This window comes from Crinia signifera, unplaced genomic scaffold (assembly GCF_055691185.1).
Source record: "Crinia signifera unplaced genomic scaffold, ASM5569118v1 HAP2_SCAFFOLD_249, whole genome shotgun sequence".
In the NCBI taxonomy this organism is placed as follows: Eukaryota; Metazoa; Chordata; class Amphibia; order Anura; family Myobatrachidae; genus Crinia; species Crinia signifera.
Window position 1 is genome coordinate 71,457 of NW_028142142.1, and position 27,624 is coordinate 99,080.

General features: G+C 47.3%; 2 long non-coding RNA genes across 2 annotated transcripts in view; both read left to right on the forward strand.

Annotated features, from left to right (window-relative positions):
• Positions 1-27,624, forward strand: part of LOC146054529 (uncharacterized) — a 128,358-nt gene that overhangs the window by 45,966 nt on the left and 54,768 nt on the right. The window lies entirely within an intron of this gene.
• Positions 5,802-25,851, forward strand: LOC146054530 (uncharacterized). The gene is made up of 3 exons (XR_014468222.1): positions 5,802-7,468; positions 17,149-17,284; positions 25,378-25,851. It is a non-coding gene; the product is annotated as an uncharacterized LOC146054530 (long non-coding RNA).

Sequence of the window (27,624 nt, forward strand, 5' to 3'; positions counted from 1 at the left end):
CTTAAATTAAAAACAGGGAACTGAAGGCCGCATTTATATATTAAACCTCAACCAATAAGTGCACAGGTTTTCTCATTTGCGCAACATTATACACTGCTTCCCGCAAGTGGATAAAGGCCACACCCACAGGAGGTAATTGACCTATGGGAGGGAACAGTACTAAGGGTATGGAGCAATCTCCACTGCAGGTTGTGGCATTACGAGAAGGAAGAAAATCGATCAAGTCAATCGGTTTAATCTTACAAAGGGCTAATTTTCCAAAAACAGGGACATTAGATCCTGACGCTTGGAGGCGATTCCAAGTGACAAACGCACATTGTTTACAGAAACATAATCTTATTGATACAGTTAATATATGGCTTACAGTTTCACAAGAAATAGAAGATGAAAAGAAACAGAAACAGGAGTTGTCATTTGAAAGTCCACCACCATACCACTTACCAAGACCTAATGCACCACCACAAGCAGATAATCAGGTAGATAATGCACCACTTGTACACCAACTGCCACAGGTAATTGAACAACCCGAGGCAGTTGGGGGACAGAACATAGAACAATTAGATGTGCTCACAGCAGGGGGCACCACAACTGCAATCACAACAGTGGGGAGAAGTACTACTGGTATACCCAGGTCAGGCATGGGAACTGAAGAACTGTACCCAACCTCAGAATTACAATCCCTTAAAATTGGAAATTATTACCCACAAAGGAAGTGTCCAATATGTGTGTTTTGTATACCAGAGGGAGACGCAAAATGTCCAAATTGTGGAAATTGGGTGGGGTCAGAGGTTTTACCATGTGACCCAGAAGTAAGATCTGTAATAAGACTAAAAGATTACAATCAAAGTCCACCCAGAGAAGGGTTATCTGAGGCTAGGACACGCAAGCAAACAGAATTCTATGGCAATCCAGTTCCTAGTGACAGGCCTGGACAGTACCCAGTCCAAATATATAGTCTTCCACGCAGTAGTGTGTCAGCATCACAATCAGATCCTTCTATGTACCCCGTTAGAGTTACCTATCACCCTCAAATGATCACAGATGCAGCAGGCCACCAGGTACAGCAATTAGTTGAGAGACAGAACTATATCCCACGGTTTGCATCTGATCAAATGAAAGTTGTAAATGATTTACCTGATATAAGAAAGAACTCATTAGAGTATGATAAAAAAGTCAGACAAGCTATTATCATACACAGACCATGTTGGGTAGATTTAGAACAGGTTGTAAGAGCAACCGCAGGTACAGGGGAATGGAATATAATACAAACCTTGCCAAATGTTGCCATTGATCCCCTCCACCCTGGGTTACCAGCCATAGTGGATATACCACAAAATAAATACACAACAGAGAGTGGGGTGCAGTTGGGAGACAGGGTAACTCACAGATGTCATAGATTGGCAGCTCAGGCGCCAGCACAGCCGGACATACAACAAAAGCAAATGTCAGTAAAAGAGTATCATGATAAAGTCGTTACTAGACAAGAGAATGAAGGTTACCCACTTGACAATCCAGCCAATGAAAGACTGTTTAAAACTAAGTTTTTGTATGGGCTTCGTCCTGAATTGAGAGCCCAATTGCTTATTATACGACCCGAAGTTAACTTTATGGATATAAGTGCAATCTTACAGATTCTGGAAGGCCTGGAAGATACGGAGAGAGAGAGAAAGGAGAAGAAGAGCAATAAAACACCAATTGTTCAGGTTAATGTCGTTCAACCCTGGAACAAAAAAGACCCTACTAACGGTCCAAAGATGGCAGGTACCAAACCATCAATGGTAAGACCAGTACAACGTGATTCTGAAGGGAATGATATGGCAAGGAGATGTTATTTTTGTAAATCTTTGGGACATTTTAAACAAAGTTGTCACAAATATCAAAAATGGCTGCAAAACAAGAATCTGACAGATGGCTTGCCTTACAAAAAACAGGCATGACAATTTCCGTCTCCAAAAGGTGTAGCAGCATTCTACTTTGAAGAAAAAATGAACTCTCCAAAAGGTACTGTCTCTCTCACTCTTCCCACAGGACACAAACTTGAATGTCTAATTGATACAGGTGCCACTCTCACTGTACTGAGAGAAGAAGAGGTTCCAAGTGAGCTACTGTCCAGAAACACCATACAAGGTACAGGGTTGGGTGGACAGCCGCTCCCACTTAGGAAAAGTAAGCCAACCTCTTTACTTGTCAATGATGAATGCACACCAATACCTATTGAATTTCTTACTTCATCTACATGTCCAGTAAACTTGCTGGGAGCTGACATTCTGCAACTAATGCAAGCATCAATTGAATATACAGAGACTGGCATCAAATACAAATCCAATATACCCAAAGACTCACTACCTCAAATAGAGGCCGCTGTGTATGTTTTTCTCTCCCAATCATCTATTACAGATTCTGCTGAAGTTATCCTCCCAGATTGGATCACATCCCAAGTACCGGACAAGCTGTGGTCTAAGGGGAAGATGGACACTGGCAAGCTGAACGTGCAACCTGTCCAACTGCAACTAAAGCCAGGAACAGTACCAGTATCCGTAAAGCAATATCCACTGAATCCTGATCAAAGAGCCGCCATCACCAAGCAACTACAAGCTTATCTACAGTCCGGCATCCTTGTTCAATGTAGATCCCCATGGTCAACGCCGTTGTTTCCTGTGAAAAAAAAGGAATGTCACCGGTTCCGAAGAGACCCAATACAGAATGGTTCATGACCTTAGGGAGGTCAACAAGAGACTATTAATTAATTGTCCCATTGTGCCTAATCCACACACCTTGCTGAATCAGATCCCACCATCAGGGGCCTGGTTTACGGTGATCGATCTGGCGAATGCTTATTTTTCGGTGCCTATCACTAAAGACTCTCAAGAACTGTTAGCTTTTACACATGATGGCAAACAATACTGCTGGACACGATTACCCCAGGGGGCTGCTAATAGTCCCAGTGACTACTCTGAAGCCATGTCACTGGTTCTCCAGGCTTGGAGACCCTTTTTCTCAGAAGAAACTCAGCTTATCCAGTATGTCGATGACCTCTTGTTAACTACTACAACTCAAGACAAATGCCAACAAGAAACAGTTTCCCTGCTCAAGTTCTTGGAAGAACAAGACTGCAGAGCTTCAAAAGAAAAACTACAGCTCTGTAAGCAAAAAGTCATCTTTCTTGGACATTGTATCTCTCAAGGCATCAAACACCTGACAGAAGACAGAAAGCAGCTAATACTGCAAACCAAAGTACCAAAGACTGTGAAACAAGTCAGGCCATTCCTGGGCCTGGTGGGCTATTGCAGAGACTGGATACCTCATGCATCAGTTTACATGCAGACATTATACAATGCCATCAAAACAGAGGGTCCACATCCAACAGATGAAGACATGGCTCAAGTAATTCAGCAACTAAAGTTGGCCATTGCTTCTTCACCTGCTTTAGGCCTGCCAGACTATTCTAAACTTTTCACCTTATATTGTCATGAGGAAAGAGGACATGCTTTGGGAGTGTTAACACAGATCCACGGAGCAAAACAAAGACCTCTTGCTTACTATTCCAGCAGGCTTGACAATATCATCCAAGGATCACCTACTTGTATTAAAGCTGTTGCAGCGGCTGCTGTATTGAAGGACAAGTGCACAGACATTGTTCTTAATCATGAACTAACTATACAAGTACCACATGCCGTTACAGAAATCCTACAACAAGCAAGAACCAAACACCTTTCAGCAGCAAGACTCACCAAGTACGAAGTGTCCCTATTGAGTGCAACCAACGTGACAATCAAGAGGTGCACTACCCTCAATCCTGCCACACTCTTACCAGCTCTGTTGCCGGAACAAAAGGATTATGAACATCAATGTTCAAAAGGAGGGAGAATAAGGGGACAATCGCCTTCTGTCAGCACAGTATCATCTACAACAGCCCAGAGAATGGAAGTCGATACAGAAGCTGAAAGTGAGGAAGAAAAGGAAAATACTAATACTCAAAATTTTTCCCATGACTGTCTTGCTTTGATGGAACAAGAAACCCAGACATTGCCACACGTCCAAGATATGCCCATACCCAATGCTCATTACGAACTATATGTTGATGGGTCCAGATACTATGAAGATGGCAAGCCCTACACTGGATATGCCGTCACTACTGACACTGAAGTAGTAACTTCTGGAGCCCTACCAGCACACTTATCAGCACAAGCAGCTGAACTTGTCGCCCTTACTAAAGCATTGGAGCACGCAGAGCATACAACAGCGAACATTTATACAGATTCCAGATACAGCTGGGGAGTGACAATGGACTATGGTTTGATCTGGAAAAGCAGAGACTTTAAAACAGTTACAGGTAAACAGATACAGCACGCTGACCTCATTAAAAAACTTTTTCAAGCATTAATGAAGCCACACAAAGTTGCCATCATCAAGATTCAAGCACACACAAAGAATCAAACAAAAGAAACAAGAGGAAACAATCTTGCAGATGCAGAAGCTAAGAGAGCAGCAAAAGCCCAGCCAGTAGAGGGAAGACATTACATGGTCGTGACGGAAACGGAAGAACCACAACACATGGCAGATATGCAGCAATTAAAGAAGTTCCAAGACCAAGCAGGTCCAGTGGAAAAAGCAGAATGGCAAAGGAAAGGTGCAGCAAAAGATGAAGAAACAGAGCTCTGGAAAAAAGATGAACTGTTATGTCTACCCAGAGTACTATACCCAGCCATGTGCCAAGTCACTCATGGACAGACCCACCTTGGGAAAGATCAAATGACTGCCATTACTAAAGAGAGATGGATTGCTCCAGGATTCCAATCAGCAGCAACACTTCATACACAAGCATGCTGGATCTGTGGAACAAGCAATCCAGGGATAAGAGTAAAAACTCCACAAGGGGCAATACCAAAAGCAACAGCTCCTTTTCAGAGACTGCAGATTGACTACATTCAGATGCCCAAGTGTGGAGTGTATGAATATGCACTTGTAATAGTGGACATTCTATCAAAATGGGTTGAGGCTTTCGCTGTAGCAAAGGCCACAGCAAGGAATACAGCTAAGAAAATCCTCTCAGAAATTGTCTGTAGATATGGTGTCCCAGATGTCATTGAGTCAGATAGGGGGACACACTTTACAGGTGAAGTAATGAGACACATAATGCAGGATTTGGGTATACAACAGGCTTTCCACTCGGCTCACAGGCCTGAGGCCTCTGGCTTGGTGGAGAGAACGAATTATACTTTGAAGTCCAAGATTATGAAGGCAATGAAGGACACAGGTAAAACATGGGTAGAATGTTTACCTCTAGCACTTTTTAGTATGAGGACCATTCCTCATAAAAAGTCAGGATACTCTCCATATGAGGTCCTATTTGGTAGCATACCTAGGATAGGATGTTACTACCCACAAGAACTTGTGCATAAACATGCAGATCTAACCTGTTATGTAAAAGAACTAACTAAAAGACTAACTGAACTTCATGTTGCAGCTTATGCTTCACTTCCAGATTCTACAGCAGAAAACAATCCGCATCATCTCCAGCCAGGAGATTGGGTGTATCTCAAAAGACACGTACGAAAATCGCTTGAGCCCAGATATGATGGTCCATTTCAGGTCCTACTGACTACACCAACATCAGTAAAGCTACAGGGGAGGGACACATGGATTCATGCCTCCCATTGTAAACGATTACAAGTTAAGTTTGAAGCTGCAGTTTGCTGAGACGTTATTGGGGCCCAAACCCGATAAAAGTCTATGGGGATGTATTCTGTGTTTGGCAACCACAATAGTGGCAATAATATGGTTATGTACAATACTAGAGGCACCAGATTATATTAATAACAACAGTACAGTACAAGTTACCTCTATAGTCTATCCCAAACCACATTATGTGAGAAAAAGGGAAGTAGTAAACCCTAACCATGAATGTAGAAATTCACCACTCATCACAAGGTGTATTTGTGAGTATTGTGGACAGCCACCTGAGGAAACATGCATAGAATGGTGTAAGGCCCCTACTGGAGAAAACCAAAACATGTTGTTGCAATTGCATAATTTGGTAGGGAATGCCCTTAATACTACGAATTGTTGGATCTGTTCACATGGTCCTACTTCAGGAGGGGGAGGAGAGTGGACATTCGTCCCCATCACATTTGATGAATGGACAGAATTTTATGATAACCGTACAGATGATGTCCCATTCAAAGCATCAGTAAACCAATACTTACGCAAGACACCACCTAAGTTGCTAGCACACCTAGTTACCCCAAATGTATCTTTTTGCATTGATTTTAAGAAAAGAAAAAGTGAAACCATAACTGATCATGGTGAAACATATCTCCCATCAAACACCTACCTGGGAACATTTTACCCTTGCACAAAGGCTCCTTTCCGAGTTGGTTCTATCCCTTATAATCCCACACCAGGAGTACCTCCATTTCAAGTATTTTCAGCACCAACTCAGAGGGACCCTGTGCAAAGGAAAATGATAAATGTTGGAGTATGGCCAGGGCCAGGATTCCCTGACTTTTTGAATGATACAGGAAGCAATTCCAACGAGTTTGTAATTGATAGTCTAACAACAGAAAGAGGATTGGAAACCTTAAGGAGAATGTGGGACAACATACCTCCAATTCTCCCAAAGAATCTATATTATTTATGTGGGAAATATGCCTACAAGTGGCTTGTTTATGGCGACTATGGGAATTGCACCCTAGGACGCATAGTACCTGCAGCACAAGTGATAAATCATGAAGATCTAAAAAATATAATAAAAGGCCAAGAAGGCCAAGTAGGGAAGTATAATCCCATACACAGGGACAGAAGGGAAATAAAGGAAGCAGGAAAAAAGGCAAGAAAGCTAATCTACACACCCTGGCATGAGAGAATGGGATTTTTGGATTTATTTGGCTCAAAATCATATTATAGAGTTGAATCACTTGCAATGTTATTAGATAACATTACTGAGATATATGATAACACCTTTAGATATGTAGGTAGAGAAATTCAAGAGGTAAAAAAAGAACAGTTACAACACAGATTAGTTCTGGATCACTTAACGGCACAGACAGGAGGTTATTGTATGACATTATATACCCAGACAGGAATATTGTGTTGTACATTCATTACTAATGAGACTGACAATGCACAAGAGACAATAGAAAAACATGTACGAGAGATAGAAGAAGAAAAAAGGATCTATGCCACTAAGCATAATACACCTGACACTCTAGGAGGTGATTGGGGCTGGCTGTCTTTTCTAAATCCATCTACATGGTTTTCAGGAATCGGTGGATGGGTTATGGGAATTCTCATGTTTGGCCTAAAAATTATAGGACTATGTATACTTGCTTATATTGCTTTCAAGGTATTGATGTGTGTTTTCTCTATTTGTCTGAAACAGTGTCAGTCCGCTGCAACTACAACCAAGTTCAAAAAACTCATATCTGGAAGGACACAGAAAGCAGAGAATCAGTCTATTCCGATGGATGTGAGCGAACAGCCAATTGCTCTCTGACACAGGGAGAAGCTACCTTGTTCTCAGGGCCATAACCCACTAGAACCATCTGATGTGACTAATACTTTGCATAGTTAGGCAGTTTGAATTGTAAGATGTCCGACCACTATGAGTTTTCTTATATTTATAATAATTTTTTTGTATTTTTGACTTTGTTTACTACTGTATGTAAACAATGTAATCTCAATTGTAATGTTTAATTATTATAAAAAGGAGGGAGTAAATGATAGAGTTTATCTTACTCAACATTATATTACTTATACCATAGCATAATTCTTGTCAGTACAGAGTATTATAAAGACCCATATGTACTAGCATTATAATTATCTTGTGTACAGGAAGATGAATGGGTTAAAATATATTCCTTCTGAGTTTCAGGTTCTGTAAATAAGTCAAAGTGACTAATGATACCCATATGGGGAAATACACTCTTCCATGTCATCGGAGATGGCATAGTAAAATTACTCAAACCAGTTATAGACTTTGTAACTCCACACTAGGGGAGTGTCGCATGTAAACATGTATGTATTTGGTAATATCCCCTCCCATAAGGGGGAGGAATCATTTGTGTTTCATGGTATAAGTATATGACCAACGAGCTAAGGAGTTGGTGTGAATAAACCTGTTTGAAAGAGACCCTGTCGGACAGTCATTTCCAAGGCTCTGAGATAACTGCGTGCTCTAGAGAAAGGTCACATTCCAGAATCCTTCAATACCACCCCCTGCCGGCATTTGTGATCATATCATACTGTGGTTGCAGATTAGAGGAACATTGCGACCATTGGTCCCAGTGTCCCTTTACGACTACAGCCTAAGCAAAACTGGCCAGACACTTGTGCGATTCTCCGAGGGGAGAAGTCGCACACGATAAATAGCCGAGTCCACCTGCATTTTCTGTTGACACTCCCTGTAAATGGCTGGGTGCCTCACCCAAACTCCGGCCGCCTGTCAATCTCCCTGTGTGCGGAAAGTGATGAGAAGCTGTCACTGGCTTTCATAGCAGAGAGATTTTGGCTTAGATCACATATGATAGGCTGCTCGCTGCAGCTTATCATGTGCGATCCTTGTCACCCTCTGTCTATTTCATTGTATCGAACTGTAATGTAATTGCAGTTTAGCGGAACATCGGGACCATCGGACGCAGTGTCCCTCCGCAACTACAACATGATAAGTGTCATCTTACTCAGGCTTGCAGTTGTGTGTCAGCTTGCGAGACTAAGAAAACTGTGCCTTGTAGCGTAAATGTGTTGTCACAAGGCAAGGCCGCCCGCATGTCTAGTCCCTACCCATGATGCAATTGCAAAGTACTTGCAATCGCTTCTCAGAAATGTGATTTGCATTGCAAAAATGTGATAACATTTCCAGGGTAGTCCCCTTTCTGTGCAGCCTCCTATTTAACCATCCAGGCAGTGGTATCCTCCAGCCATGGGTATCCTCTCCTCCTGTTTAACCACCAACCAGTGGCATCCTCCTGCCACATAGGTATCCATTCCTCCTGTTTAACCATCTGGCCAGTGGAATCCTCCTGCCATGGGTTTCCCGTCCTCCTGTTTAACCATCTGGCCAGTGTTATCCTCCTGCCATAGGCATCCAGTCCTTTTTTAACCCTCCGGCGAGTGGTATCCTCCTGCCATAGGTATCCAGTCCTCCTGTTTAACCATCTGACCAGTGTTATCCTTCTGCCATAGGTATCCAGTCCTCCTGTTTAACCATCTGACCAGTGTTATCCTCCTGCCATAGGTATCCAGAGGGAGATTCTCTAAGCGAAAAATGCGGTAAAAAAACCGTTACCGTGGCGGGGGGCTTCGCCAGAAAAATCTGGCGATGCCCCATAGAAGCCAATGGGCTTCTACCGCATCCCACCGAAGCCCCGCAACGACGCCCCGCATGGACCCCCACCTCCCTGCATTGCCCCTCATCTGTGTCCGGGCAGCACAGAGCTGTGCTGGCCGGACCTGTGACCTCCTCCCTGCACTGATCCTCTTCTGGGTGCAGGGAGGAGGAGAGCCCGGCGCAGCAGCAGCAGCGCCGGGTGTGTGAGGGAGGGGGGAGCCGCCGGGACCTGCAGGGACCCGGCAACTCTCACCCCAAAGGACAGCTCTTAACGCAAGAGCTGTCCTTTGGTATAATTATCGCATAAACATATGCAATAATTATAAATGCGAAGAGAGGTGAAGGGGGGCGGAGATTCTTAAAGAATCTCCCCCATTGTCCTCCTGTTTAACCATTCAGCCAGTGAATTCATTCAGCCTGCTCACAGCAGCTTATTATGTGGGATCCTCAAGCAATGCAAATGCAGGAGGAGGTGCATTCCACCCCCTGCCTCCATTTGTGATCATAACAAACTGCAATTGCAGTTTAGAAAAACATCACGACCATCGGTGGCTGTGACGCTGCGACTGCAGCCTGAGTAAGTCTCATCTCTTTCAGGCTTGCAGTTGTAGGTCGGCTTGCGAGACCAAGCAAACTTTGCCATGCAGCTTAAATGTATATAAGATATAACATCAGTTCTGGCCTCCGTCCTCCCCAGATAAGCCAGCCAAACCCTCGCCATTGATGTTATATTTTATATATATTTTTAGAAGATGCCTGATTCAGTTTGGATTGCACAAGATAAGCTGCTCACAGCAGCTTATCATGTGGGATCCTCAAGCAATGCAAATGCAGGAGGAGGTGCATTCCACCCCCTGCCTCCATTTGCAATTGCTGGCTGCTCTACACCGCAAGCACCTCTGCAATCAGCAGAGGTGTTTGTTGTTCTGCGATGTGATCACATGTGCAGAAACCAAACATTGCGCATAATATGGGTTGGATCGTACTTGGAGTTGGAGTGTGAGGGCAGAGACGCTGAGGGGGGAGTTAGAGAGAGGGAGAGGGCAGAGACACTGATGGTGGAGTTAGAGAGAGGGTGAGGGCAGAGCCGCCGATGGGGGGGGGGGGGTTTAGATATATGAGGGCAGAGACGCTGAGGGGGGAGTTAGAGAGAGGGTGAGGGCAGAGACGCTGAGGGGAGAGTTAGAGAGAGGGGGGAGTGTTAGAGAGTTAATGAGGGCAGAGAGGCTGAGGGGGGAGTTAGAGAGAGAGGGTGAGGGCAGAGAGGCTGAGGGGAGAGTTAGAGAGAGGGTGAGGGCAGAGCCGCTAAGGGGGGAGTTAGAGAGTTAGTCAGGACAGAGGCTAAGGGGGGAGTTGGAGAGAGAGGGTGAGGGCAGAGACGCTGAGGGGGGAGTTAGAGAGAGGGTGAGGGCAGAGAGGCTGAGAGGGGAGTTAGAGAGAGGGTGAGGGCAGAGACGCTGAGGGGGGAGTTAGAGAGAGGGTGAGGGCAGAGACGCTGTGGGGGGAGTTAGAGAGTGGGCAAGGGCAGAGAGGGTGAGGGCAGAGACGCTGAGGGGGGAGTTAGAGAGAGGGTGAGGGCAGAGACGCTGTGGGGGGAGTTAGAGAGTGGGCAAGGGCAGAGAGGGTGAGGGCAGAGACGCTGAGGGGGGAGTTAGAGAGTGGGCGAGGGCAGAGAGGGTGAGGACAGAGACGCTAGGGGGGAGTTAGAGAGAACAGCAGTGTGGGCATGGACGATGGGGGGTGGTGCGAGTGATGGTAAGGCAAGAGAGAGTGGGGGTGCGCTGTTAGGCTATTGACCCGGGGGTGGTATGTGTATAACGCTTAATCCTCAATCCTTAAGCAGTGCAAACGCAGGAGGAGGTGCATTCCACCCCCGGCCTCCATTTGTGATCATAACAAACTGCGATTGCAGTTTAGAAAAACATCAGGACCATCGGTGGCTGTGACGCTGCGACTGCAGCCTGAGTAAGTCTCATCTCTCTCAGGCTTGCAGTTGTAGGTCGGCTTGCGAGACAAAGGAAACTTTGCGTTGCAGCTTAAATGTATATAAGATACAGTATAACATCAGCATACCTCCCAACATGACCCTCTCCAGGAGGGACACATTGCTCTGCTTCTGCCCTTCTGTCTTAATTTATGATTGACATCACCTGTGTTGAAATACCTTTTATTATAAATTATCCTGTTCCTGTTTGGATTGCACATGATAAGCTGCTCACAGCAGCTTATCATGTGGGATCCTCAAGCAATGCAAATGCAGGAGGAGGTGCATTCCACCCCCTGCCTCCATTTGTGATCGCTGGCTGCTCTACATCGCAAGCAGCTCTGCAATCAGCAGAGGTGTTCGTTGTTCTGCGATGTGATCACATGTGCAGAAACCAAACATTGCGCATAATATGGGTTGGATCGTACTTGGAGTTGGAGTGTGAGGGCAGAGACGCTGAGGGGGGAGTTAGAGAGTGGGGGGGAGATTCTCTATCACAGAAATGCGGTAAAAAACCCATTATCGGGGTTTTTACCGCATTTCTGTATTCTCTAACCCCCCTTCGCAGTGTCAGCGCTGCGGAGGGAATCGCCAGAAAAAGCTGTCGATCCCCTGCAGAAGCCTATGGGCTTCTTACCGCAGCGCTGTGTGAGGGATCCGTCACGGATCCCTCCCAGCATGCCCCGCGGCCGGAGCGTCGGTCTGCGCATGCGCAGACGGACTCCCGGGTCATAGACCCGGAAGTCCAGCAACGGCGCCGCATCGCAAGGGACAGCTCTTACCGCAAGAGCTGTCCCTTGCATTAATTACCGCATATTTTAGAGAATATGCGGTCATTAGAAATGCGAATGCCGGCGATACTGGGCTGCGGATTTTAGAGAATCCCGCCCAGAGAGAGGGAGAGGTCAGAAACGCTGATTTGGGAGTTAGAGAGAGGGTGAGGGCAGAGACGCTGAAGGGGGAGTTAGAGAGTGGGTATGGGCAGAGAGGCTGAGGGGGAGTTAGAGTGAAGGTGAGGGCAGAGATGCTGAGGGGGGAGTTAGAGAGAGGGTGAGGGCATTAACGCTGAGGGGGGAGATAGAGGGTGAGGGCAGAGACTCTGAGGGGGGGAGTTATAGAGAGGGTGGGGGCAGAGACACTGAGGGGGGGGGGAGTTAGAGAGAGGGTGAGGGCAGAGACGCTGAGGGGGGGAGTTAGAGAGTGGGTGATGGCAGAGAGGCTGAGGGGGGGGGGTTAGAGAGAGGGTGAGGGCAGAGACGCTGAGGGGGGAGTTAGAGAGTTAGTGAGGGCAGAGAGGCTGAGGGGGGAGTTAGAGAGAGAGGGTGAGGGCAGAGACACTAAGGGGGGTGTTAGAGAGAGGGGGGAGTTAGAGAGTGGGTGAGGGCAGAGAGGCTGAGGGTGGAGTTAGAGAGAGAGGGTGAGGGCAGAGACGCTGAGGGGGGAGTTAGAGAGAGGGTGAGGGGGGAGTTAGAGAGAGAGGGTGAGGGCAGAGATGCTGAGGGGGGAGTTAGAGCTGAGGGGGGAGTTAGAGAGAGGGTGAGGGCTTTAACACTGAGGGGGGAGATAGAGGGTGAGGGCAAAGACTCTGAGGGGGGGAGTTATAGAGAGGGTGAGGGCAGAGACACTGAGGGGGGGGAGTTAGAGAGAGGGTGAGGGCAGAGACGCTGAGGGGGGAGTTAGAGAGTGGGTGAGGGCAGAGACACTGAGGGGGGAGTTAGAGAGTGGGTGATGCCAGAGAGGCTGAGGGGGGGGGGGGGTTAGAGAAAGGGTGAGGGCAGAGACGCTGAGGGGGGAGTTAGAGAGTTAGTGAGGGCAGAGAGGCTGAGGGGGGAGTTAGAGAGAGGGTGAGGGCAGAGACGCTGAGGGGGGAGTTAGAGAGAGGGTGAGGGCAGAGACGCTGAGGGGGGAGTTAGAGAGTTAGTGAGGGCAGAGAGGCTGAGGGGGGAGTTAGAGAGAGAGGGTGAGGGCAGAGACAATGAGGGGGGAGTTAGAGAGAGGGGGGAGTTAGAGAGTGGGTGAGGACAGAGAGACTGAGGGAGGAGTTAGAGAGAGAGGGTGAGGGCAGAGACGCTGAGGGGGGAGTTAGAGAGAGAGGGTGAGGGCAGAGAAGCTGAGGGGGGAGTTAGAGAGTTAGTGAGGGCAGAGAGGCTGAGGGGGGAGTTAGAGAGAGGGTGAGGGCAGAGAGGCTGAGGGGGGAGTTAGAGAGAGAGGGTGAGGGCAGAGACGCTGAGGGGGGAGTTAGAGAGAGGGTGAGGGCAGAGACGCTGAGGGGGGAGTTAGAGAGAGGGTGAGGGCAGAGACACTGATGGGGGAGTTAGAGAGAGGGTGAGGGCAGAGACGCTGCGGGGGCAGTTAGATAAATGGTGAGGGCAGAGACGCTGAGGGTGGCGTTAGAGAGTGGGTGAGAGCAGAGATGCTGAGTGGGGAGTTAGAGAGAGGGTGAGGGCAGAGACGCTGATTTGGGAGTTAGAGAGAGGGTGAGGGCAGAGACGCTGAAGGGGGAGTTAGAGAGTGGGTGATGGCAGAGAGGCTGAGGGGGGAGTTAGAGAGAGGGTGAGGGCATTAACGCTGAGGGGGGAGATAGAGGGTGAGGGCAGAGACTCTGAGGAGGGGAGTTATAGAGAGGGTGAGGGCAGAGACACTGAGGGGGGGGGAGTTAGAGAGAGGGTGAAGGCAGAGACGCTGAGGGGGGAGTTAGAAAGTGGGTGAGGGCAGAGACGCTGAGGGGGGAGTTAGAGAGTGGGTGATGGCAGAGAGGCTGAGGGGGGGGTTAGAGAGAGGGTGAGGGCAGAGACGCTGAGGGGGGAGTTAGAGAGTTAGTGATGGCAGAGAGGCTGAGGGGGAGTTAGAGAGAGGGTGAGGGCAGAGAAGCTGAGGGAGGAGTTAGAGAGAGGGTGAGGGCAGAGACGCTAAGGGGGGAGTTAGAGAGTTAGTGAGGGCAGAGAGGGTGAGGGGGGAGTTAGAGCGAGACGGTGAGGGCAGAGACGCTGAAGGGGGAGTTAGAGAGAGGGTGAGGGCAGAGAGGCTGAGGGGGGAGTTAGAGAGAGGGTGAGGGCAGAGACTCTGAGGGGGGAGTTAGAGAGTTAGGGGGAGATTCTCTAAGAATCTCCGCCCCCCTTCGCCGCCCATCACATATTTAATTATCGCATATGTTGTAACATATGCGATAATTAAGGCAAAGGACAGCTCTTGCGTTAAGAGCTGTCCTTTGCGGTGAGAGTCGCTGCTGCTGCTGCGCCCGGCTCTCCTCCTCCCTGCACCCGGAAGAGGATCAGTGCAGGGAGGAGGTCACAGGTCCGGGCAGCACAGCTCTGTGCTGCCCGGACACAGGTGAGGGGGCGATGCGGGGCGGCGAGGGGGTCGGCGCGGGGCGGCGGAGGGTTGCGGTAGAAGCCCATTGGCTTCTATGGGCCACCCCCTGCCGCCATATTTACAGCATCCCAAAATGCGGTAAAAACCCTGATAACGGGGTTTTTACCGCATTTTTCGCTTAGAGAATCTCCCCCTTAGTGAGGGCAGAGAGGCTGAGGGGGGAGTTAGAGAGAGGGCAGAGACACGGAGGGGGGAGTTAGAGAGAGGGTGAGGGCAGAGACGCTGTGGGGGGAGTTAGAGAGTGGGCGAGGGCAGAGAGGGTGAGGACAGAGACGCTGAGGGGGGAGTTAGAGAGAACAGCAGTGTGGGCATGGATGATGGGGGTTGTGCGAGCGATGGTAAGGCAGGAGAGAGTGGGGGTGTGCTGTTAGGCTATTGGCACTGGGGTGGTATGTGTATAACGCTTAATCCTTAAGCAGTGCAAACGCAGGAGGAGGTGCATTCCACCCCGTGCCTCCATTTGCAATCGCTGGCTGCTCTATACCGCAAGCACCTCTGCAATCAGCAGAGGTGTTCGTTGTTCTGCCATGTGATCACATGTGCAGAAACCAAACATTGCGCATAATATGGGTTGGATCGTACTTACCCAATCAGTAAGAGAGTTGATGTTCCGGTCTCTCGGTCTCCAGTACTTGATGGGCATTGGAGAACATACCGTAGTTGTTAGTTGAGGGGCGATGTTCTGCCACCTTGTGTAATTCGGGCTGACGGAGGAGCCAGGTGTTCTTCTGGAAGCTGGAAGTTGTTATGTGGCTACTGATGGAGGTATCGGCTGCTCCTGTGTGAGATGATGTTATACCTCCTGCACCTGGGGAAGTGATGTTACCTTCACTGTGGCGGCTGCAGGGAGAAGCTGGGAGTGAATGGGTCCTGCAGATGTTCTAACTTCTCCCAATCGATTCCCGTGAAGAATGGATGTTCTCTGATGTTGCCGTTCTCACCCAGACGCATCTCAGGGTCACCACACAGGAGCTGGAAAGAGGAACAGGAGTGTAACTAAGGGGGTTATTCTGCTTGGTGCGTGGGACCGTACACGGTCGGTTCAGGGTTTTTTTGCATCTGCGCATACGTAGCTTTCGCTATGCGCATGTGCAGTGACCTCAAACCGCTCACGAACGGGTCTCTCCGTGCGAAAAAACCTGTCCGCAAGAGTACGGTCATTGTGGGCGGCATGTGGGCGTTTTTATGGGAGCGGCCGGAGTAATGAGGAAAACTGGGCGTAAACATGGGCGTACAGGGGGGTGTGCACACAAAATGCACGGTGCCACAACCGTCTCGATCGGCGAATGCACCGTGAATTTTGGACCAAAAACAGGTGGACGCCAAAGAGTGCTCCTGACCACTCTTAGAGCTACCGCATGAGAGCGGACGCCTGGGTCTGCTAATTAATGCCGAATACAAGTAAATTACATACACCTGAATGCAATAAGCAATGCTGCAATAACCATCTCACCCATTCAGAAAGTGTTTTTGTATACTTTAAAAAGCAGGACACTCAATTCACAGAAGTCGACGTGTGTCAACTTTTTTACTGTAACACAAACATACCAGTTTTTTATTAGGAAAAAGACACAAACCACATCTAAGAGCAACAATGATGTTTTTGGACTCAATTTCTACTTGCACTGTGGCGTACGTTCAGATATACGGAAGGTGACGGTGTGAAAACGGACGAGACCCGTCCGTAAACGGTGGCGTACGCTCTGATGTACGCCAGGTGTCGGTGGCTAAGAGGGAGATCCGTCCGTGCACGGTGGCGTACGCTCAAGTGTACGCCACTCCCCATTGTGACCATCCGTGTGTGGCTGTTCTGTGGGCGGACTTACGCTCACCGTGAGCGTACAGGAAACGTACGGTGTGACGGACCGTACGCACGTTTCACCGATCCGATTAGAATAAGGCCCTAAGTTTCTGTTTATCTGCAGTCTGATTTCTTACAGTACATATTTAGGAGACATGATTTTAGCATCAAAGAAAAGAAGCATTATACTGTATTGCCCTAATCAGAGGATGTGTGTCTATGTAGTTTAGTATTCTTTCCCCTAACCTCTAGCAGGTTACTGCTTATCATGGTACCATTGGGGGTCATTCACTGGACTTGATTTGCTTATATTTGAATAGAAACAGGGAAAATGCCGGTGCTGTATAACGTGACCAGTAGTGTATGTCAGTGGTACAGTGACTCCTGCAGCAGGCATTGATCTGGCTTGGAGTTTCCTTCACTTATTTGTGTGTGTCAGGGAGCCAGTAATGTAATCTGACGTATGTAACTACGTATAGCTTCCCCATGTACAGCTACATGACCGCTCGTAGAACAACTACATGGCTGATACTAGAGAATGGGGGTTCTGTATAAATAACAGACGCTGACACATTGTTCATGGCCTCTTTGTTACCTAGTGCTGAATGCTAAGTATGTTCTCACACTCACCTCTTCAATGATGTTTCTTGTATTCGGGCACAGATGACAGCCCGCCAAAGCCGAGATGCGGCACTCCTCGGGGGATTTTCCTGTTGACATCTGGAATAGCACCACACCGAAGGAGTACCAATCCACTCCCGCATTATATCGGTCTCCCATGATGATCTGTCATTAAAAGGTAAGAAGTTCACTACATTACACTTCATAAACAGGACAGCAGATCTGGGCACAATACGCCTGCCATCAGATGTTACACTGACAAATAATTCCATACATGTGAGATGAATGAGAAATCAGATCATGTTTATCATATATAGGCATACTGGGCACACAGTTCCCAGGACAGACATGCTGGGCACACAGTTCCCTGGACCGACATGCTGGGCACACAGTTCCCAGGACCGACACTGGGCACACCATTACCAGGTTAGACATGCTGGGAACACCATTACCAGGTCAGACATGCTGGGAACACCATTACCAGGTCAGACACGCTGGGCACACCATTACCAGGTCAGACACGCTGGGCACACCATTACCAGGTCAGACACGCTGGGCGCACCATTACCAGGTCAGACACGCTGGGCACACCATTACCAGGTCAGACATGCTGGGAACACCATTACCAGGTCAGACATGCTGGGAACACCATTACCAGGTCAGACATGCTGGGAACACCATTACCAGGTCAGACATGCTGGGAACACCATTACCAGGTCAGACACGCTGGGAGCACCATTACCGGGACAGACACGCTGGGAACACCATTACCAGGTCAGACACGCTGGGAGCACCATTACCGGGACAGACATGCTGGGTACACCATTACCGTGACAGACACACTGGGAACACCATTACCGGGACAGACACGCTGGGCACACCATTACCGGGACAGACACACTGGGTACACCATTATCGGGACAGACACGCTGGGAGCACCATTACCGGGACAGACACACTGGGAACACCATTACCGGGACAGACACACTGGGAACACCATTACCGGGACAGACACACTGGGTAAACCATTACCGGCACAGATATGCTGGGAACACCATTACCGGGACAGACACACTGGGAACACCATTACCGGGACAGACACGCTGGGTACATAATGGGAATAGAAATTTAATTAATTTATGTACAGATTAATTCTGGGGCTTTGGTAGTAAGAATGGAAATGTGACATTGTCTCCTCCATATCCACCTTATCACATAGCCCCTCAAATTTATTATAGCCTCACCTCTGGGGCAATGTAGCCACGTGTTCCAGCGTAGCCAGAGGCTCTGGGTTTGTTCTCGATCGCCAGCCCGAAGTCGGTGATTTTAATATGGCCGTCATGAAGCAGGATGTTCTCTGGTTTGATGTCTCTGTAAAATGAACAATAAGTATTTTGTCATTAAGTACTTGTTTGCATACATCATAAGTGTCTAAGGCTGCAGATACGTCCTCAGACACATATTAAGGCAAAGTCTCCTGGTGCGTCTTAGGGGCATTGTGTTGCGAATAAGAAGTGTTTGCTGGCAGATGCTGGATGCTGGCAGAGTTGCTGTCCTTCCTGTATATTTGCACTTGCATGCATATAATCTTATAATCAGATCCACATATACACCGCTAGCATTGCTCCCAATGTCTGAGATTGACTTGAGCTGTCTCAATTTGCTGGCTCTGCCCTGATGCCATGATTGGGACTGCATTATCCCAGGTGTCTGGCAGTTGAGATGTATTTCCCTGTGGCCCAGATAGAAGTGGGTGTGGTAGTGACAGGGTGGTAGGAGGGGCTTTGGAGGGATGTAATGGTCAGGCTAGAGCTGCACACAAAGGGGTGTATATATATAGGAATCCCAAATTATCTTTTCTTCTATGTTTATTTAAATGAGGAAAGAAAGAAAGTTACCGATGGATGAAGCCCATCCTGTGGAAGTACTGGAGACCGGACACTATCTCGGCAGCGAAGACTCTGTTATAGAAGAAATGTAACAACATTGTAATATCCCAAATCAGCCATTGTGTATGGGCAGGTTAGAGAGATACAGTGTGGGATGGGGAACAGTGTAAGAGCTGTAGAACACGAAAGGAAGACAAATACGGGTAGAATAGAATTCTAGCAGGAAGAGACAAATTGATGGACGTCCAACAAGGAATCCTGGTACTTATGTATTATCTGGACTCCCATGTTAAATGCACCCCATTTTTTCATACCCCTACTATCCAACTACGCATGGAGTTGATTTTCTATAGTGTGGCGAGCGCAGCGAGCCACCGTGCCCGAAGCGTGGCGAGCGCAGCGAGCCCCGCGAGGGGACGCGGTCTCATAAGAAAAACGGGAGTCCAGATATTACATAAGTACCGGAATCCTATATCACACAGAGTTATACACCAGATTATGCATAGATCGTACGTTGTAGCCGTAGACTCAAGACGCCCTCTTGATTGCAGCAGGTCAAACAGGTCTCCACCGCTGGCGTAGTCCATGACGAATGCCAAGACGTCTTCATTCTGGAAGGTCAGAAGTCCATGTGCTAAGAAGGGGCTCCCAGATGTTGATTGTAGGGCTCTGGTCTCCATCCACGCCTTCAATTCTTCTCTATCTGACAGTCCGTTGTTGTTCAAGAGTTTAATGGCGACATCCGTCTTGGTGATGTTGTCGTGCGCCAGCAGGACCACTCCGTATGTGCCTCGGCCTAACTCCCGACGGATGTCATATCTCTCCAGGAATTGAGATTCGTCCTCGGGGCAGTCTGGCGGTGAGATGCTGCTTGGTCCTTGCGGAGTAAAATAATAGATTAGGAATTTATTATTCAACAGATAAGGAGATAGGGCACGATTCAAACTTACAGCGTAGCACACTATAGGGTTTTACAAAGCTACTTCTAGCTAATCGGAACCACCAGGCCTCATTGAACAGTAAGCCCAAGCTCCTGAATACACCTTTAATTAAGTATTCCTACGTGGGGCACTCCAGCCTCTCTGCCCTTCTCCTGTCTGGTCCGGTCTCTCTGCCCTTCCCCTGCCTGGTCCGGCCTCTCTGCCCTTCCCCTGCCTGGTCCGGCCTCTCTGCCCTTCCCCTGCCTGGTCCGGCCTCTCTGCCCTTCCCCTGTCTCGTCCAGACTCTCTGCCCTTCCCCTGTCTGGTCCGTCCTCTCTGCCCTTCCCCTGTCTGGTCCGGCCTCTCTGCCCTTACCCTGTCTGGTCTGGCCTCTCTGCCCTTCCCCTGTCTGGTTCAGTCTCTCTGCTCTATCCCTGCGTAGTTTGGACTCTCGGGCTCTGTCTGATCCAGGCTCTCTACCCTTCCCTTGTTCCCTTGCAGTGCCTTAGCCCTTCCCTCTGCTTATGTAGGCTTTCTGTCCTTCTACACCTACCACCAATGTTTTCTATGTGCCCCCAGACTTCAGACACAGTATTGCCCTGCACCTTGATCACTTTTGAGTTTAATAATTTTGTTGCGTAACTGAATAGTGCCTATTTAATATTGTAGGAATGGAGCATGTGCATTTATGTGTTGTAAGGAACTGTTAGTGATGCATTCTCATGCAAATTTAAGCAGGTAAATTATTGCTAGTGATCAAAAGGATTGCCTGGGGTTCTAGTGACCAAGCCAATTCCTCTGAGCTAATCCTGTAGTTACTGGCCATACCGTTCTGGCACTAATCACATCGCCTGTAGTACATTTGTAATGGCATTGAGCTACAATAGATGCCAACCATTACATTTGCCTGATGGGCCCTTCATGTCCAAGTTTGACACGGGATATAATGCGTTTTGTTGTCCTATAAACAGCCTGAAAGGGTTTGCATCTGTATTCCTATATGTGAAATTCATGTTAACATACATTACTTTAGATTAAATATCTAATAATAGATTAAATATCTAATAATAGATTAAATATCCAAGTCCATAATTAAATGAAGGGAAAAAACCGCCATGACACCATGGCGGGGGATTTACTAAGATGTGTATTCTACTTCACATGTGATGTTGCTATGGGCAACCAATCAGATCCTGTCTTCTAGAGGATGCTAAATAAATAAGAAGTAGATTCTGATTGGTTGCCCATAGCAACATCACATGTGAAGTAGCATACACATCTTAGTAAATTTCCCCCCATGAGTCATTACACTGGGTGACACCAGCCCTACATTCTTCAGTTATCACCATGGCTGTCTTCCCCAGGGGGGTTGGGCTGTCACGTATAAATGCAGGCACTGCCATCCTGGGTATTACCACCTTTAGTGCCAGTAAACCTAGAGTTATTCTGTAAACCCCCTGATGTTTGGGTGTGGGGTTAATGAAGTAATAATCATAGTAATGTTAGGATTAGGCTAGGTAAAGGTAGAAGAACATTCATACTGTGTTTTCATTGTGTAAATGACACTGCGAATGCCGGCATATGCCTGTCACCAAACTGAGCTATACTGTAGGTTACAGCACCTTTGTAGTTGTGCACCTTTCTCCATAAATATTACAGTAGTTTTACTAATCCTTTTTTTTTAGACTGTCTTTATCTGAATAACTGTAGTAACCAATGAAATGAATATAAATTACATATAAAACATTATTAATATTTTTTTTATATAAACAATATTCAACTTTGCCAGTGTGAAAATGAACTACAGTGCAAGGACATCCAACTACATTTCCGTTTACCTGGTCTTGGCTGATCTTCATCCGGGTCTTTAGCCTCGCTTGCTGCTCTCTTTCTCTCTTCCAGCGATTCCTCCTCTCTGGATTTTCTTGATGAAGTGTTCTTCACTGTCTTCTGGTCTTTTTCCTGCATCTTGCTGCTGGACTCCTCAGGTGCTTCCTTTTCAGGCTTTCTTGATGTTTCCTTCCTGCACCTCTTCTTTCCGGCCATCTCCTCTGTGTTCTGGTCTGTCTTCTGTATCTTGCCGCTGGGTTCCTCCTCAGGTGCTTCCTTTTCAGGCCTTCTTGAGGTCTCCTTCCTTCTCCTCTTCTTCCCGACCATCTCCTCCATCTTCTGATCCGGCTCCTGCATCTTCCGACGGGTACACCTGATCCAATATGTCAACCTACCTCTGCTGATCTGGCTCCTGCGTCTTTCGACGGGTACACCTGATCCAATCAGTCGACTTACCTCTCCTGATCCGGCTCCTGCGTCTTCTGACGGTTACACCTGATCCAATAAGTTGACTTACCTCTCCTGATCTGGCTCCTGCGTCTTCCGACGGGTACACCTGATCCAATTGGTCAATTTACCTTTCCTGATCTGGCTCCTGCGTCTTCCGACGGGTACACCTGATCCAATTGGTCAATTTACCTTTCCTGATCTGGCTCCTGCGTCTTCCGACGGGTACACCTGATCCAATAGGTCGATTTACCTCTCCTGATCTGGCTCCTGCGTCTTCCGACGGGTACACCTGATCCAATTGGTCAATTTACCTTTCCTGATCTGGCTCCTGCGTCTTCCGACGGGTACACCTGATCCAATTGGTCAATTTACCTTTCCTGATCTGGCTCCTGCGTCTTCCGACGGGTACACCTGATCCAATAAGTCGATTTACCTCTCCTGATCTGGCTCCTGCGTCTTCAGACGGGTACACCTGATCCACTAAGTCGATTTACCTCTCCTGATCTGGCTCCTGCGTCTTCAGACGGGTACACCTGATCCACTAAGTCGATTTACCTCTCCTGGTCTGGCTCCTGCGTCTTCCGACGGGTACACCTGATCCAATAAGTCGATTTACCTCTCCTGATCTGGCTCCTGCGTCTTCCGACGGGTACACCTGATCCAATTGGTCAATTTACCTTTCCTGATCTGGCTCCTGCGTCTTCCGACGGGTACACCTGATCCAATTGGTCAATTTACCTTTCCTGATCTGGCTCCTGCGTCTTCCGACGGGTACACCTGATCCAATAAGTTTACTTACCTCTCCTGATTCGGCTCCTGCGTCTTACGACGGGTTCACCTGATCCAGTAATTGGCTTTCTGTCTCCTGAAATCGCTTTTTCTCCCCTTCTCAATCCTCTGCTTGGGCTCCTGCTTCCTCCTCTGATGCTGTCTGCTGCAGAGATGCCAGTTGGAAAATAACTGCCACTCTCAGCTATGAAAGTGTATAGCTTGGGTCATGTGACCAGCTTGCTGCTCTCCCATATACACTCTATAGTATCCATGCTAATGGGCCTAATTTTATTTTTAGGATTTCTAAGTTGCTATAACTTACCCTGTTAATGTTATTTGTGCCTAATTTCAGTGAGATCCTATGTACATGTTCCTAATTTATAATCTAACTGCAGGAAAGGAACATTAAATGTACATAAATGTATGGCTGTAACTATTTCACCAACATAATACAATAGAATACAGCCCTCCGGGGTAGTGATAATCAGGTGCCTATGTTTTTTCACTTTTAAATACATCTACTAAAATATCTGTTTTATAGGGATGGCCGTTGTTGCCATTGCCATCGATAGTGCTAAACTATGCAATGATGACCATCAATATTTTCACATATCGATGGTCATCCATTGTGTTTGATTGATTGGCCTGTGGGCCAATCAAAACACGGGGGACATGGCTTCGCTGGTGTCAGGGGGCAGAGCTATGCTCTGTGTCCCGGGGCTTTGAAAAAATAAAGCAAACATCGTTTTACTGTTCCATCGATGGAGGGAAAGCATCTGGTTCTCCCCCATCGATGGCTAAAGTATTCGACATTGGCCATGAACCATCGATGATTTCGAATCATCGATCGTGAATGGCCATCCCTACTGTTTTACTTTTGTCTGTATTGACATGTGAGAGGGGAGTTAGGGATGGGAGTGGGGGAATAACAGATCCCCCAGCACGACCCCTTCCATCAGGTACAAGAGGATCTGCTCTTGGGCTTCCCCCTGTTTATGATTGTAGTCACCTGTGTTGAACTAGATAATTGATGAGAAAGCTGTTTCACTGCAGGTAACCACCTGGGAAGTCCGGGAGCAGAGCTTTCTGTACCTGATGGAGGGGTCCTATTGGACGGTCTGGGTACAAGTGTATAGTGTTCCTCCTGTAAGTGGGAAAGTGCTGCTTAAGCGGATAGCCTTTGGTGACCAGTGAGCCAGTCAGAGGGCTTTGTGTCTGACTGAAGTGATTTGGCATAGATGGATTATTGAGAGATATTTTATATAACACATATAACACATCACCATCTCTACACTTAGGCCCTGATTCTGGTTGACTCGGTAAGCTGTGAAACTCGCAGCGTACCGAGTCCCAGAGGGCCTGCCCCTGCCGAATCGCCACCGTATCACCTTGCAACCATGCGAGGGGAAGTGTCACGAATACACATACCCTCTCATGTGCCCGCAGCAGGAGAAATCATTTGATGATCACCGACCATCGATTGACTGATCCAGGCCACGCAAATATAAGTCAGTGGCCGGCCGAAACCAGGACGGACGGCTGACGTCATCTGCCTGCCCGACGTCATGTGACGTCAGCCGTCCAACCCTGGCACACCACCTGCTGCACGCAATCCCATAGGGACGGCCATGAAATGCTGAGCGTTCCCATGGTGGACACCCTACTCTGCTGCCCCACTCCCCTGGCCCACATTGGTCAGTGTGAACTGATCAGTCGCTGAGTTCAGTCGCCCAGGGACCCTGCACATGCGCATAATTCATTATGCGCATGCACGGAAAAAACCCATCGCTGGACCACGTGGGGGTGCAAATGAACAATATGACCCCCTTACTGTAACATTCATTTCTTATAGAGGAGCATTGCTTCCCATTTCCAGTTCTTGGGACAAGCTAACGTCGCACAATTTACAGGTCTCCTCACAGAAACACAAGTGAAATCCTAAGAATCATCTGTAGATATTTTATAATGTGTCAGTGAGTAATGAATATGCCTGTGCTCCAGCAAGGACATATGGAAAACATGCACTGCCAGTGTATGCAGAGGACTAGATCTGAGAACACTATAGTACAGTGATTGTGCGCCCCTCTGTCCCTGTTTCCCATTTCCACATATAAAATGCTGAAAGGGTGTTTCTTACAAAAATCCATGAAAAAAAGATGATAAATTGGTTAAAAATGTATTTTATTATTACATTTAAAGCAGTTGGGAAGAGTGAGGTAGAAAGTATTTTTAAGTCCCAGATCTTAGTCACCTTTCTCTGATGGTGGCAATAAGTGAGTTTCTGTTGCCCCAATAATAGGTTATAGACAATCCACCTTATTGCTGCATGTTAGTAACTAGACCCCTAGGTTGTGCACTATAGTCAGTATTGTGTGAATAGTGCAGTAATAACCTTTATCTATGTTACCCAGGTCTACACGAGTACAACGGGTGAGCAGCCGGCCACCTATGTGTACACCGAATATGTGCTGCACCTGGACCTGTTCTAGCATTATATCAGAGGTGAGTTACATAGTTACATAGTTACATAGTAGGTAAGGTTGAAAAAAGACCTGCGTCCATCTAGTTCAACCTGGTATAGATATCCATTGCTGATTTGGTAGGTTCTGGTATTTTACAGACAAATTATATTTCTTATTTGTACCCATGGATGTTTTTCTCCAGTAAATGTTTGTCCAACTTTGCCTTGAACGCATTTAATGAGCCAGCCGTTACCACCTCTCTGGGAAGAGAGTTCCAGAGTTTGACTGTTCTGACCGTAAAGAAATTCTTTCTACTAGCTGAATTAAATCTTTTTTTTTCTAATCTATACTCATGCCCTCGCGTCCTAGATTCCTTTCTAGTAGAAAATAGGGTGTGTGACAGTTCCTTATATTGGCCCTTGATATACTTGTACATGTTGAGCATGTCCCCCCTTAAACGTCTCTTTTCTAATGTAAATAGTCCCAAATTGCTTAATCTCTCCCCGTAGCTTAAATTCTCCATTCCCCTAATAAGCTTTGTTGCTCGCCTTTGGACTTTTTCTAATTCTATGATGTCCTTTTTATAGTGTGGGGCCCAGAACTGTACTCCGTACTCTAGGTGAGGTCTCACCAATGCTTTATATAGTGGCATAATTACCCTTGAGTTCCTAGTTTCCATTCCCCTCTTAATACATGCCAGAATTTTGTTGGCCTTTTTTGTAGCTACATTACAATGGGCACTACATCCTAGATTGCTGTCTATTTGGACTCCTAGATCCTTTTCAAGTATGGAATTACCCAGTTCCTCTCCGCTAAGGTTGTAACTTGCACACTGGTTGTGTCTCCCAAGGGGCATAACCTTACATTTATCTACATTGAACCTCATCTTCCATTTTTTTGCCCACTCATCTAGAATTGCAAGATCATTTTGAAGCATGGTGACATCTTCTGGTGATTTGATGACTTTGCTAAGTTTTGTATCGTCCGCAAAGATGGATACATTGCTGAGAAACCCTATCCCAATATCGTTAATAAAAATGTTAAACAAAATGGGCCCCAAAACCGAACCCTGGGGCACTCCACTTAGTACCGGTATCATATCTGATATGGCACCATTCACAACCACTCTTTGTTCTCTATTACATAGCCAATTCCCTAACCATCTGCAGATATTTTCACCCAATCCTAGGTTCTCCATTTTATTAATCAATCTCTTGTGTGGGACAGTATCAAATGCTTTAGCGAAATCTAGGAAAATCACATCTACAGCATTTCCATTATCGAGGTTTTTTTATCGAGTTGTTAGGTAACATATAGGTTTTCTGTGTCCTTCTTCCCTCCTGTCTCCTTACCCCTCACAGCCATTAACCTGGGGCAGAGGGAGAGTGTGTGAGATCTGTAGAGAGAGATGGCGACCATGAGCACAGACTGTTCGCTAAGCTGCATATACTTCCAGCCTAGCGAACAGGTAAGCGCCGGCTGTCGGACAGATCAAAAATAAATAGGAGCCGTCTGTGGCGGATATGATACTGAGACCTGCCAATGCAATGGGTAAGGAAGATCAGTCAAAGACAAAATGAAAATCAGTGACAACAATTGTTTCCCCCACAAACAATACATTTTTATTTTGTTGATTTTCTTCTGCAAAAGTGTGTACCAGCCAGGATTATTGAGCCAGCAATTGGGGTGTTGCAGAGTCAGGGGGGGAATTCATGTGTTCCGTCTGCTGCCTGCTTATGCCGACAAGTGTGTCCAGTCTCTCTCTCTCTGCCCCAACTCTCTCTCTCTCTGGACGGGATGTACAAAGCATTGGCGGTACATCCCACTGACCATCGCATATGTAGATTATGTAGTTTGGAATGTCCATTCGGTTTCTTGCCTGCTCCCCCTAATAGTTCACTTCATCAGAGCATCAAGTGCTGTCACGCACCGGAGGATGTTTCTCCTCCATGAAAGTGGCATGGGCGTCTCTATGAAATGCTGGGCATTCCCATGGGAACGCAGCCAGGCCGATGCCTACTTGGGGTTCTCTATGCTTAACCATTGTTTCTGCCAGGGCTACACTATTCTTGCACCCATTAATAAGCAGTATGGCCCTTATTCTGGTTGGCTGGCAAAGCAGTGTTATTTTGCTTCTTTGTGAGCTTTGTAGCACCGCCCAAATGCCCACACCCCGCTATTCGCATATTTTCCCAA